Source organism: Dama dama, chromosome 21, assembly GCF_033118175.1.
Source record: "Dama dama isolate Ldn47 chromosome 21, ASM3311817v1, whole genome shotgun sequence".
In the NCBI taxonomy this organism is placed as follows: Eukaryota; Metazoa; Chordata; class Mammalia; order Artiodactyla; family Cervidae; genus Dama; species Dama dama.
The window spans coordinates 30,380,356-30,395,173 of record NC_083701.1 but is presented as its reverse complement, the minus strand read 5'-3'; the positions used below and the strand labels follow the sequence as shown (position 1 = coordinate 30,395,173).

Genomic DNA, 14,818 nt, shown 5'->3' with positions numbered 1-14,818 from the left:
AAACCCAACATTTTGTAAGTATCAAAAACAAAACAAAACACAACGTTCCTAGTCTCATCTGAGAGCCTGGTTAGACCATCTCTGCAACTATGGGGTACTGAGTCCCCCCACAGTGCTCATGGGTTTATATCCAAGATAGCTCCTCTCCCTGTGGTCTATATAGAGGGGTTGTGCTGCCCCATGTCCCATGGAGCCACCTTTTGCTGTTTTCTGGCTGTGGGGAAAGCACGGAGCAGCAAGCACGCTGGGGCATTCCTGCATCCACCATGTCGTCTTGCCAAACCTAATGTCTTCACTCGGAATACAAGGATAATAAAGCCCACATCATAAGGCTATCTTAAGGATTTAGAAATAATGCAGATAATGTACCAAGGACATATTGACTTTAAAGAACTATTTCTATTAAAGGAGGCACAGTGTAGAATTCAGAGTATGCACGGCATTCTGACTATAGGTCTGAATATAGGTCTTGCCATGACCAGCTACATGACTATCCCTATCTATAAATTGGAGACCAAAAAAGTACTTAAATTCATAGAGCTGTCATAACAATTAAATGAGTTAATGTATTTAAAAGATACCAATGTTCATAGCTGCATTATTCATAAAAGATAAATGAACATGTGGTATATACATACAATGCAATATTATTCAGCTATAAAAAGAAATGAAATTCTGACATATGCTACAATAAAATGAACCTTGAAAACATTAAGTGAAATAAGGCAGTCACAAAAGGACAAATATTGTATATGATTCCCTTATATGAATACCTAGAACAGGCGATGGTAATTGTTAAATATCACAGAGATTTTACTTCATGTCATTGAATTGTGCACTTTAAAACAAAATATTAAACTTTGTTATATTTTATCACAAAAACAAAACAAGAAAAAAAAAAAAAAAACTACTTAGATTGCAAGCTCTTCTGACTAGAAGTTCCTTGAAAATTATCGTCTGTCTTCCGGCTTTGGGCTTTGTGCATCAAGTGCTGTAAGAGTGAATAAATGTGGATGAATGAATGTGCCAGGGCTCAGGAGATGGTGTCAGGGCTGGGGAGACTCTCATGTTCAACACAAGGACCCCCTGGTGACCACAGTGAAGCTGCAGACCCAAACAGGCACATCCCAGGGTGGGCTTGGTTGAAGCCAGCCTTCAAGCTCTGCTCCCACCAGACTAGACTGAACCAACACAGATAAGAACAGAGCCTTCTGGATGTTGCCTGGTGGGTTCCAGTGATCTTAGAGGCCCTTGAGATTCCAACATGGCACAGTGAGCACTTGTGGTCCTAAGTAATTCAATTAAGAACAGTGTGAAGAACTTCAAAATGTGTTTGTGAGCATCTAGCTTCTTGAGAGGAGAAAAGGAAGCCAGTCCTGAAGAAAGTGAGACCTCAGGCAAAAATCCTGTAGACCCCAAGGCACTGAGGAAAAAACTGACTTAGCAAGGACAACAACCCAAGGATAAAGCCTTATCTGGTGGCATGACTATGCTGTCTCCTTTCAGTTAGCTGTCCATGCAAGTCGAGCTTCCAGAGGCCAGAGAAGCCCTGGTCCCTAGTGTCTGGTACACATAAGGACAGGAGGAGGAGGAATTCTAATTTTGCCTGCCACTAAACAAAATCTGGGCTTCCCAGGTGGCACACAGGTGGTAAAGAATCCACCTATCAATGCAGGAGAGGCAAGTTTGATCCCTGTGTAAGGAGGATTCCCTGGAGGAGGAAGCGGCAACCCACTCCAGTATTCTTGCGTGGAGAATCCATGGACAGAGGAGCCTGGCAGGCTACAGTCCAAGGGTTCTCAAAGAATCAGACACGACTGAGCACACACACACAAACAAAATCTAGCTGATATTCAAACTGACTGGCAGCCATGCAGTAAATCATAGCACATATTCTAGTTATTGTTCCACCTTACCTTTCTCACCTTCCATCACAGTTTCCCTAGAAGATAAATAATTCAGGACTTGGGGCTGGGTCATTCATCCCTGTGTTCCAGATCTGCAGCTCAGCCCTCTCTTGGAACCATAGCCCAGCTGAGTATTCACAATTGAAGGAAAAATTGCCTGACACCCTCCCTACTTCCTTTCCTGTCCCCTCTCTCCTGCTGCCACCTCACATATAAACTCAGGACACTGATACTCTGCCCTACACTTCACCTAACTGCTCCCAGAAATGGAGACAACTGGCAGACAGACTTCTCACAGGTCACACTACTTGCCATAAATGAATGGGATTTGGAAAGTAGAGATTTCTGTGTGACTTGGTGGGCAAGGAATAAACCACAGTAGTTATACTTGTCTCTGAGATTGTAAGATCTCACTGTCTAGCAAGATCCCGAAGTCACTAAGACTATGATTCAAATCCTAAGACCATAGAATATGGAGTTATAGGTCATCTAAGCCAACTTGGATGACCTTAGGTGGTCATCTAATGCAAGAGATGCAAGTTTGATCTCTGTGTCAGGAAGATCTCCTGAGAGGAGGAAATAGCAACCCACTCCAGTATTCTTGTCTGGAGAATGGACAGAGGAGCCTGGTGGGCTACAGTCCATGGGGTCACAGAGTTGGACATGACTGAGCGACTAAGCACAGCACAGGACAAGCTGACTTAACAAATGCCTTTTGAGGCCTTCTGACCAGAGATCATTGTAGTCAACTAGGCCAAGAGTAGGTACCTTACCCAAGCCAAGTCAGAGTCCTTCCCTGTTTCTTTTCTTTTTTTTTTGGATGTAGAACAATCTCTCATGGTAAAAATCTGTCAAATGTAAATTTTGGGTATTGTTGGCTGGCCTGAAATGAGAGAGATTGAAACAGACCTGCAGAGGACAAGCCGTGGCAAGAGACGGAGATAGAACCTAGATGGGGTTCAGGTACATGTGCAGCTCCTCGTCTCCCACAGTTTGTCAATTAATTCTTCCTTGGATTGAGCCAGTGAAATTCCTCCCTATGCACAAATTTATAGACATTGTTTTCTTTTGAGCATATCTTAGCTAGATTCTGGTCAACCAACACTGCTTAGTGTCATGTACCTCAATTAAAAGATCAAGCTATTTCCTTTTTTTTTTTTTTAATTATTATTATTTTTTTGTCATACATTGATATGAATCAGCCATAGGTTTACACGTATTCCCCATCTCGATCCCCCCTCCCACCTCCCTCTCCACCCGATTCCTCTGGTTCTTCCCAGTGCACCAGGTCCGAGCACTTGTCTCATGCATCCCACCTGGGCTGGTGATCTGTTTCACCATAGATAGTATATATGCTGTTCTTTTGAAATATCCCACCCTCACATTCTCCCACAGAGTTCAAAAGTCTGTTCTGTATTTCTGTGCCTCTTTTTCTGATTTGCATATAGGGTTATCGTTACCATCTTTCTAAATTCCTTATATATGTGTTAGTATGCTGTAATGTTCTTTATCTTTCTGGCTTACTTCACTCTGTATAAGGGGCTCCAGTTTCATCCATCTCATTAGGACTGGTTCAAATGAATTCTTTTTAACGGCTGAGTAATATTCCATGGTGTATATGTACCACAGCTTCCTTATCCATTCATCTGCTGATGGGCATCTAGGTTGCTTCCATGTCCTGGCTATTATAAACAGTGCTGCGATGAACATTGGGGTGCACGTGTCTCTTTCAGATCTGGTTTCCTCGGTGTGTATGCCCAGAAGTGGGATTGCTGGGTCATATGGCAGTTCTATTTCCAGTTTTTTAAGAAATCTCCACACTGTTTTCCATAGCGGCTGTACTAGTTTGCATTCCCACCAACAGTGTAAGAGGGTTCCCTTTTCTCCACACCCTCTCCAGCATTGATTGCTTGTAGACTTTTGGATAGCAGCCATCCTGACTGGCGTGTAATGGTACCTCATTGTGGTTTTGATTTGCATTTCTCTGATAATGAGTGATGTTGAGCATCTTTTCATGTGTTTGTTAGCCATCTGTATGTCTTCTTTGGAGAAATGTCTGTTTAGTTCTTTGGCCCATTTTTTGATTGGGTCATTTATTTTTCTGGAATTGAGCTGCAGGAGTTGCTTGTATATTTTTGAGATTAATCCTTTGTCTGTTTCTTCCTTTGCTATTATTTTCTCCCAATCTGAGGGCTGTCTTTTCACCTTACTTATAGTTTCCTTTGTAGTGCAAAAGCTTTTAAGTTTCATTAGGTCCCATTTGTTTAGTTTTGCTTTTATTTCCAATATTCTGGGAGGTGGGTCATAGAGGATCTTGCTGTGATTTATGTCAGAGAGTGTTTTGCCTATGTTCTCCTCTAGGAGTTTTATAGTTTCTGGTCTTACATTTAGATCTTTAATCCATTTTGAGTTTATTTTTCTGTATGGTGTTAGAAAGTGTTCTAGTTTCATTCTTTTAGAAGTGGTTGACCAGTTATCCCAGCATCACTTGTTAAAGAGGTTGTCTTTTTTCCATTGTATATCCTTGCCTCCTTTGTCAGAGATAAGGTGTCCATAGGTCCGTGGATTTATCTCTGGGCTTTCTATTCTGTTCCATTGATCTATATTTCTGTCTTTGTGCCAGTACCATACTGTCTTGATGACTGTGGCTTTGTAGTAGAGTCTGAAGTCAGGCAGGTTAATTCCTCCAGTTCCATTCTTCTTTCTCAAGATTACTTTGGCTATTCAAGGTTTTCTGTATTTCCATACAAATTGTGAAATTCTTTGGTCTAGTTCTGTGAAAAATACCGTTGGTAACTAGATAGGGATTGCATTGAATCTATAGATTGCTTTGGGTAGAATAGCCATTTTGACAATATTGATTCTTCCAATCCATGAACACGGTATGTTTCTCCATCTGTTTGTGTCCTCTTTGATTTCTTTCATCAGTGTTTTATAGTTTTCTATGTATAGGTCTTTTGTTTCTTTAGGTAGATATACTCCTAAGTATTTTATTCTTTTTGTTGCAATGGTGAATGGTATTGTTTCTTTAATTTCTCTTTCTGTTTTTTCATTGTTAGTATATAGGAATGCAAGGGATTTCTGTGTGTTAATTTTATATCCTGCAACTTTACTATATTCATTGATTAGCTCTAGTAATTTTCTGGTAGAGTCTTTAGGGTTTTCTATGTAGAGGATCATGTCATCTGCAAACAGTGAGAGTTTCACTTCTTCTTTTCCTATCTGGATTCCTTTTACTTCTTTTTCTGCTCTGATTGCTGTGGCCAAAACTTCCAACACTATGTTGAATAGTAGTGGTGAGAGTGGGCACCCTTGTCTTGTTCCTGATTTCAGGGGAAATGCTTTCAATTTTTCACCATTGAGGGTGATGCTTGCTGTGGGTTTGTCATATATAGCTTTTATGATGTTGAGGTATGTTCCTTCTATTCCTGCTTTTTGGAGAGTTTTAATCATAAATGAGTGTTGAATTTTGTCAAAGGCTTTCTCTGCATCTATTGAGAGAATCATATGGTTTTTATCTTTCAATTTGTTAATGTGGTGTATTACATTGATTGATTTGTGGATATTAAAGAATCCTTGCATTCCTGGGAGAAAGCCCACTTGGTCATGGTGTATGATTTTTTTAATATGTTGTTGGGTTCTGTTTGCTAGAATTTTGTTAAGGATTTTTGCATCTATGTTCATCAGTGATATTGGCCTGTAGTTTTCTTTTTTTGTGACATCTTTGTCTGGTTTTGGACTTAGGGTGATGGTGGCCTCATAGAATGAGTTTGGAAGCTTACCTTCCTCTGCAATTTTCTGGAAGAGTTTGAGTAAGATAGGTGTTAGCTCTTCTCTAAATTTTTGGTAGAATTCAGCTGTGAAGCCATCTGGTCCTGGGCTTTTGTTTGCTGGAAGATTTTTTATTACAGTTTTGATTTCCTTGCTTGTGATGGGTCTGTTAAGAACTTCTATTTCTTCCTGGTTCAGTTTTGGAAAGTTATACTTTTCTAAGAATTTGTCCATTTCTTCCAAGTTGTCCATTTTATTGGCATAGAGCTGCTGGTAGTAGTCTCTTATGATCCTTTGTATTTCAGTGTTGTCTGTTGTGATCTCTCCATTTTCATTTCTAATTTTGTTAATTTGGTTCTTCTCTCTTTGTTTCTTAATGAGTCTTGTAATGGTTTGTCAATTTTGTTTATTTTTTCAAAAAACCAGCTTTTAGCTTTGTTGATTTTTGCTATGGTCTCTTTAGTTTCTTTTGCATTTATTTCTGCCCTGATTTTTAAGATTTCTTTCCTTCTGCTAACCCTGGGGTTCTTCATTTCTTCCTTCTCTAATTGCTTTAGGTGTAGAGTTAGGTTATTTATTTGGCTTTTTTCTTGTTTCTTGATGTAAGCCTGTAATGCTATGAACCTTCCCCTTAGCACTGCTTTTACAGTGTCCCATAGGTTTTGGGTTGTTGTGTTTTCATTTTCATTCATTTCTATACATATTTTGATTTCTTTTTTGATTTCTTCTATGATTTGTTGGTTATTCAGAAGCGTGTTATTTAGCCTCCATATGTTTGAATTTTCAACAATTTTTTTCCTGTAATTGAGATCTAATCTTACTGCACTGTGGTCAGAAAAGATGACTGGAATGATTTCAATTTTTTTGAATTTTCCAAGACCAGATTTATGGCCCAGGATGTGATCTATTCTGGAGAAGGTTCCGTGTGCACTTGAGAAAAAGGTGAAGTTGATTGTTTTGGGGTGAAATGTCCTATAGATATCAATTAGGTCTAGCTGGTCCTTTGTGTCATTTAAGGTTTGTGTTTCCTTGTTAATTTTCTGTTTAGTTGATCTATCCATAGTTGTGAGTGGGGTATTAAAGTCTCCCACTATTATTGTGTTACTATTAATTTCCTCTTTCATACTCGTTAGTGTTTGCCGCACATATTGCGGTGCTCCTATGTTGGGTGCATATATATTTATAATTGTTATATCTTCTTCTTGGATTGATCCTTTGATCATTATGTAGTGTCCTTCTTTGTCTCTTTTCACATCCTTTATTTGAAAGTCTATTTTATCTGATATGAGTATTGCGACTCCTGCTTTCTTTTGGTCTCCGTTTGCGTGAAATATTTTTTTCCAGCCCTTCACTTTTAGTCTGTATGTGTCTCTTGCTTTGAGGTGGGTCTCTTGTAGACAGCATATATAGGGGTCTTGTTTTTGTATCCATTCAGCCAATCTTTGTCTTTTGGTTGGCGCATTCAACCCATTTACATTTAGGGTAATTATTGATAGGTGTGGTCCTGTTGCCATTTACTTTGTTGTTTTGGGTTCACGTTTATACAACCTTTCTACATTTCCTGTCTAGAGAAGATCCTTTAGCATTTGTTGAAGAGCTGGTTTGGTGGTGCTGAATTCTCTCAGCTTTTGCTTATCTGTAAAGCTTTTGAATTCTCCTTCATATCTGAATGAGATCCTTGTTGGATACAGTAATCTAGGTTGTAGGTTATTCTCTTTCATTACTTTCAGTACGTCCTGCCATTCCCTTCTGGCCTGGAGGGTTTCTATTGATAGATCAGCTGTTATCCTTATGGGGATCCCTTTGTGTGTTATTTGTTGTTTCTCCCTTGTTGCTTTTAATATTTGTTCTTTGTGTTTGATCTTTGTTAATTTGATTAATATGTGTCTTGGGGTGTTTCACCTTGGGTTTATCCTGTTTGGGACTCTCTGGGCTTCTTGGACTTGGGTGGCTATTTCCTTCCCCATTTTAGGGAAGTTTTCAGCTATTATCTCCTCGAGTATTTTCTCATGGCCTTTCTTTTTGTCTTCTTCTTCTGGAACTCCTATGATTCGAATGTTGGGGCGTTTCACAGTGTCCCAGAGGTCCCTGAGGTTGTCCTCATTTCTTTTGATCCTTTTTTCTTTTTTCCTCTCTGCTTCATTTATTTCCACCATTTTATCTTCTATCTCACTTATCCTATCTTCTGCTTCCGTTAGTCTACTCTTGGTTCCCTCCAAAGTGTTTTTGATCTCATTCATTGCATTATTCATTTTTAATTGACTCTTTTTTATTTCTTCTAGGTCTTTATTAAACATTTCTTGTATCTTTTCAGTCTTTGTCTCCAGGCTATTTATCTGTAACTCCATTTTGTTTTCAAGATTTTGGATCATTTTTATTATCATTATTCTAAATTCTTTTTCAGGTAGATTCCCTATCTCCTCCTCTTTCATTTGACTTGGTGGGCATTTTTCATGTTCCTTTACCTGTTGGGTATTTCTTTGCCTCTTCATCTTGTTTAGATTGCTGTGTCTGGAGTGGGCTTTCTGTATTTTGGAGGTCTGTGGTTCCTTTTTATTCTGGAGGATTTACCCCGTGGGTGGGGTTAGACGATTGGCTTGTCAAGGTTTCCTGGTTAGGGAAGCTTGCGTCAGTGTTCTGGTGCGTGGAATTTGATTTCTTCTCTTTGGAGAGCAATGGAGTGCCCAGTAATGAGTTTTGAGATGGGTCTATGTGTTAGGTGTGTCCTTGGGCAGGCTGTATGTTGATGTTCACGGCTATGTTCCTGCGTTGCTGGAGAATTTGCATGGTATGTCTTGCTCTAAAACTTATTGGCTCTTGGGTGGTGGTTGGTTTCAGTGTAGGTATGGAGGCTTTTGGACAGTCACTTATTACTTAAAGTTTCATGTAGTCAGGAGTTTTCTGGTATTCTCAGGTTTTGGGCTTAAGTCTCCTGCCTCTGGATTTCAGTTTTATTCTTCCTGTAGTCTCAGGACTTCCCCAACTATACAGCACTGATAAGAAAACTTCTAGGTTAATGGTGAAAAGATTCTCCCCCGTTAGGGACACCCAGAGAGGTTCACAGAGTTACATGAAGAAGAGGAGAGGGAGGAGGGAGATAGAGATGAGCAGGATGAGAAAAAGGGGGACTCTAGAGGAGAGAGACAGATCTACGCAGCTGTCTGTGCCCAGAGTGTTCTCTGTAGCCCAGTCACCTACAAAGATTCACAGAATTGGATTGGGAAGAGAAGGGGAAAGGAGGAAATAGAGGTGTTCTGAGGTAGAAAACAGAGAGTCAAGATTGGGAGAGAATAATCTTCGGTTTAAAAATAGGGCTTCTCTTCTTTTTTTTTTTTTTTTGTAAGGTTATAGTGTATTGAAAATGAAAATTAAGGAGTAGTAGAGGAGTACTAGAGGACTTTAAAAGAAATAAGAGAAAAAGAAGAATAGAAAATAGAAGAGAAAAGGAAAGAAAAAAAAAGAGAAAAGAAAAGAAAAAGAAAAGAAAAAAAAAAAGAAAAAAAAATTTTTTTTCCCTAATTAAAAAAATCGTAAAAATCTATGGAAATGAAAGTTAAGGAGTAATGGGGGAGTAATAGGGGATTTTAAAGGAAAATAAAAGAGAAAAAATAAAAAAAAGAGAAAAAAGTAAAATTATATCTAGGAGTTTCTCTGGAGCTGTTGTGGTCAGTGTGGGTTCGGCTCAGTTTCAGATAGCTCCTCGTTCCAGCTTACACTTCTCGATATCTATAGGGCCCTTCGGGTGTAGTCCGTGTTTTCTACGGGGATTTTAATCTGTTGCACCAGTCCCTTCTGAAGCGGTTCACTTTGTTTATTTGGCTTCTGTTTGCCGGTCTCTTCAGAGCCTCATTTCCGCCCTGACACAGGCGGGCGGAGGTGGACTCTTATTCAGGTAGCTAGTTCCGTCACTCTGCGGGGAGGGGCTGGCGCTGTGGGGACGGGCTTGCGCCGCGGGGACGGGCTGGCGCTGCTGGGAGGGGCTGACGCTGCTTTCTCTGTCTGCGCTGCTCAGGCTCCTGGCTGTTCTATAGGGAGCGCGCCCCGCGCTGCGCGAGGTTCCAGCCCTCGGGTGTTCCACAAAAGCACGGAACGAAAAGCTGCGCCTGCTCTCTGTGCCTTCCCTGTCAGAGCGGTCCAGGCAGCCAGGGGCTTGGTGGGCGCACTCTCCCCAGGTGTGGCGCGCCCACGCCCTTCCACGGACCCAGTCTCAGTTTCCGCTGGCGCCAGTCGGGTGCCTGCGCCCTCTGCCCTCCGCGCCCCCAGCCCCAGTCCCCGCCCGCGCCGGTCGGGTGCCTGCACCCTGTGTCTCGCCGCGACCTTCCCCTCCCCCCTGCCTCCTGCCTCCGGCGGGGCTGGGCCGGTCCGCAGCCTGCGAGCTCTTCTCTGGATTTTCTCGGTCTCTTTGTTCTGCGAACGGCTGGCAGTGTGTCCGGGCCGGTTAATTTACTCTCTCTCCTTTGGTCTCCCACAGTTCAAGTTGGCAACTCACAGAAGCTCCCTCCGATTGTCCTCAGGGCACTCAGGCCCGGACCCTACTCCAAGCAATGCCGCCTAAGATTCCCTTCCCGGGACGGATCTCCGTCCTTAGCTCTTTTGTCTCACTTTTAATCTTTTATATTTTGTCCTACCTCCTTCCGAAGACAATGGGCTGCTTTTCTGGGCGCCTGATGACCTCAGCTGGCGATCAGAAGTTGTTTTGCGAAGTTTGCTCTGCGTTCAGTTATTCTTTTGATGAATTTGTAGGAGAGAAAGTGGTCTACCCGTCCTACTCCTCTGCCATCTTGGCTCCTCCCCCCAAGCTATTTCCTTTTACACAACATCTAAGAAAAGATAGTTGGTCAGTAATTGGTCAGAGTTGTTAGTAGTTGGCTTATTCTACAAACAAAATATATATACACACACACACACACGTACACACACACACACACACGCACACTAAGATATTCAAACCAAACAGATTCAGTTATGTAGACATTACTACTATGGATAAAAGAAGCAGTGGTAAATCTGAGTTAAGACATTTTCATAAAGGAAATTTATAGAGAGCTATTCAAGAGAGCTAAGAAGAAATAAAAGAAATACCTTTGCTTTATGTATTTTTCTCTATATTCAGTACTCAAAAGAAAGAGTTTCAACTGAGGGAATAAAATGTGTTCACTCTTCATCGTCTATCTCATGAAATAAGAGAGTTGCCATGGCTCATAAATCAACAGACTGTCCTAAAATCAGTTTCAACAAAGCACAAATATGCACAATTTCTCAATTTTGACTGGACCTTTTTTTCCCCCCAAGGTTGCCCCCTAAAATTATTCCAGGTGTGGAACAAGAGAGGGGATTAACTTGGGGGCTGTAATAGTCCTGGAAACAATCTGGGATTCATCCTTCCCTGCCCCACAGCCATCCCTTTGTGCACTCCTCTCGCCAGTGGAAAAAAGAAGGCGGATTCCATCTCTCGAATAGTTCCATACATAGAAACTCACCCCCAAGAAGACATGGTAGCTGGCTATTTCGTTTTTTTTCAAATCATCTCTTTGTTGAGAAACATAATCACACTGTAATCTGTGTTGTTTTCCTAGAGGAAAACATAGGCAAAACACTCTCTGACATAAATCACAGCAGGATCCTCTATGACCCACCTCCCAGAGTAATGGAAATAAAAGCAAAAATAAACAAATGGGACCTAATTAAACCTAAAAGCTTTCACACAACAAAGGAAACTATAAGCAAGCTGAAAAGACAGCTTTCAGAATGGGAGAAAATAACAGCAAACAAAGCAACCGACAAAGAATTAATCTCAAAAATATACAAGCGGCTCATACAGCTCAATACCAGAAAAATAAACAAACCAATCAAAAAATGGGCCAAAGAACTAAACAGACATTTCTCCGAAGAAGACATACAGATGGCTAACAAACACATGAAAAGATGCTCAACGTCACTCATTATCAGAGAAATGCAAATCAAAACCACAATGAGGTACCATCTCATGCTGGTCAGAATGGCTGCCATCAAAAAGTCTACAAACAGTGAATGCTGGAGAGGGTGTGGAGAAAAGGGAACCCTCTTACACTGTTGGTGGGAATGCAAACTAGTACAGCCACTATGGAGAACAGTTTTTCCTTAAAAAACTGGAAATAGAACTGCCAAATGACCCAGCAACCCCACTCCTGGGCATACACACCGAGGAAACCAGAATTGAAAGAGACACATGTACCCCAATGTTCATCGCAGTACTGTTTACAATAGCTAGGACATGGAAGCAACCTAGATGTCCGTCGGCAGACAAATGGATAAGAAAGCTGTGGTACATATACACAATGGAATATTGCTCGGCTATCAAAAAGAACACATTTGAATCAGTTCTAATGAGGTGGATGAAACTGCAGCCTATTATACAGAGTGAAGTAAGTCAGAAAGAAAAACACCAATAGAGTATGTTAACGCATATATATGGAATTTAGAAAGATGATAATGATGACACTATATGAAAGACAGCAAAAGAGACACAGATGTAAAGAACAGACTTTTGGACTCTGTGGGAGAAGGTGAGGGGGGGATGATTTAAGAGAATATCTTTGAAACATGTATATCACCATATGTGAAATAGATCGCCAGTCCAGGTTCAATCCATGAGACAGGGTGCTCAGGGCTGGTGCACTGGGCTGACCCTGAGGGATGGGATGGGGAGGGAGGTGGGAGGGGGGTTCAGGATGGGGAACACATGTACACCCACGGCTGATTCATGCCAACGTAGGGCAAAAACCACTACAATATTGTAAAGTAATTAGCCTCCAATTAAAATAAATAAATTAAAAAAATAAATGAAATTAAAAAGATCCAGTAGCTGATGGCTTTATGTTGTGGGTTGATTAATACTGAGAATGAGTTGTTACAGAGAGTTTGAAATTTGTGTATTTTCTGTTTCACCTTCTTTGCCCTATTCCCAAAAGATCAAACTATTTTCTTTTAGACAACATCTAAGAAAAGATAGTTGGTCAATAGTTGGTCAGGGTTGTTAGTAGTTGGCTTATTCTACCAACTGAAACATAAAGGAACACAAAGACGGCAAGTTTGCTTTTTTGTGTCAAGCAACAACCTGCTATGTTTCTGTGCCCTTGATAAGCTAGAAACCAGACTCTTCATATATTATTAATGTAGATAACATTTAGTGTCAAATTCAATAGAGCAATACATTGGAACCTTTATTTGTTTCAATTTGTGAAAATAAAGACATTATGCTAAGAACCTACTGACTACAGGGCAATAGTCCAAACATCTGCTAAAAACTCTCCTTAAACTTAAATAATGAAGCCATACCTTTGTTTAATGCCTTATATAAAATATAATTTTTATGAGTTCTTTCTCTTAGCCTTTTGAATGCTCATATTCCTATGCAAAATTCAAGTCTTTATTATTTATTCATACTCTCTCATCTATACTATCCAATGAAGAAAAAATTGTTATGCAAAGTTATTAATTTAATTTTGATCATGATAGGTACATGATACTTAATCTCCTGAACTTAAATTACTTTCTAGCTGCATTTGTGTTGGTCGCTCTGTCATGTCTGACTCTTCGCAGCCCCATGGACTGTAGTCCACCAGGCTTTTCTGTCCATGGAATTCTCTAGGCAAGAATAATGGAGTGGGTTGCCATTTCCTTCTCCAGGGGATCTTCCCACCCAGGAGGTTGAACCTGGGTCTGCTGCATTGCAGCCTGATTCTTTACCATCTGAGTCACCTAGCTGCATTACAATCCATGAATATCATAATTTCTTAAAGCACTGACCACTGAGCATTCACTACCAAACCACATTCAGCTCACCTGTCTATTGATAAAGATACAATTGAAAGAAGGCTAAAATGCTCCAATGGTGACAGACATCCAATTCAAAATAAGCACATATTTTAAAGGTACTAACTTGAGGAGTCCTACAAATGCTGTCCTAAAATTTTCGTGCTTACATGAAATGTTTCCTTCAGAATAAAAGAAGTTTCACCTCTATCTAATATGTGAATTCTGAAAATGGAAAAAAAAATCAGACTCTGCCTTTCTTGGCAGTGTCCCTTCACTGCTGAGAAAGTAAAATTTGAGCAAAGGAGATTAGATCATTAAACAGTAAAAACACTTTTGATGGCTGTGATGGGAGAAACCAACACGTTATACCATTTTTTATTACATCTGTAAACCCTCTATAGAAATCCATTTATTGGAGCAAGATCTTATTCAGAGAGCATTGTATCTTAAAGCTAAACACACATCCAAAATGCTAAGCCTATGTTTTAAAGTATAAACTCTCCCTAGTGTGATTACAATTTGTTATTGAAAAATAATTACCTCTTGACTGCACTGGTACTTATATAAACAGTGTCCTGAAGATGAGACAACTCGGAATGTCGCAAATAACCCCCAGTACCTGTTCGTATAACTCTGATCCTGTGTTTTCAAACAGGAACCACTTGCTGTTTTCAACTGGTCTGGAAATAGGTGTGCAAAGAGATAAAGAAATGCAGCAACGAAAGGAACTATTTCATACCTGTTCTGCTCTTTCAAAGGAAACGGCTGCCTCTTTCCATTGTTCCCACACGAGCTTAAGTGAATCAATGGCGTCGAGTTACTTTTGATTTGCTACTCTATCAGCCAATAGATTATCCCTCTGGAAGACACAACAAAGAGAGAATAAAACATGCATGAACTTGAAGGTTGCCATTACAAGGCATATCCAGTGATACCAAAATACATGCTGTATCTGTATATCTAATCGGATCATCAGTCAGCTGGTGCTGGGCTCAACCAAATGCTGGTATGAATCTGCCTCCAGGTTTCCACCAGAACTTCCACTCAAGAAAATGGGCTATCCCCTGACATGCAAACTGGGTTCTTTTAAGTTTTTTTTATTGAGATATAGTTGACATATTTAATTCGTTTCGGGTGTACAATGTAATGATTCAATGTTTGTATATATTGTTAAGAGATCACCAAGTCTAGTTAACATCCATCACCATACATACAATTTTTTTTTCTTGTGATGAAAACTTTTAAGATCGTCTCTCTTAGCAACTGTCAATAGGCAATACAGTATTATTAACTATAGTCACCATGCTGTACGTTACATCTTCATGACTTATATTTATTTTGTA

General features: G+C 40.2%; 1 protein-coding gene across 3 annotated transcripts in view; it reads right to left on the bottom strand.

Moving 5' to 3' along the window:
• DNAJC5B (DnaJ heat shock protein family (Hsp40) member C5 beta) overlaps nucleotides 1-14,818 on the bottom strand; it is a 91,711-nt gene that overhangs the window by 54,167 nt on the left and 22,726 nt on the right. For 2 of the 3 annotated variants that reach the window (XM_061122822.1, XM_061122823.1), the window contains one exon: nucleotides 14,215-14,334. The exons of the other annotated variant lie outside the window; for it this stretch is intronic. The gene's annotated coding sequence lies outside the window, so the exon portion shown is untranslated. The remainder of the gene's footprint in view (nucleotides 1-14,214; nucleotides 14,335-14,818) is intronic. 3 annotated transcript variants of the gene reach the window in all.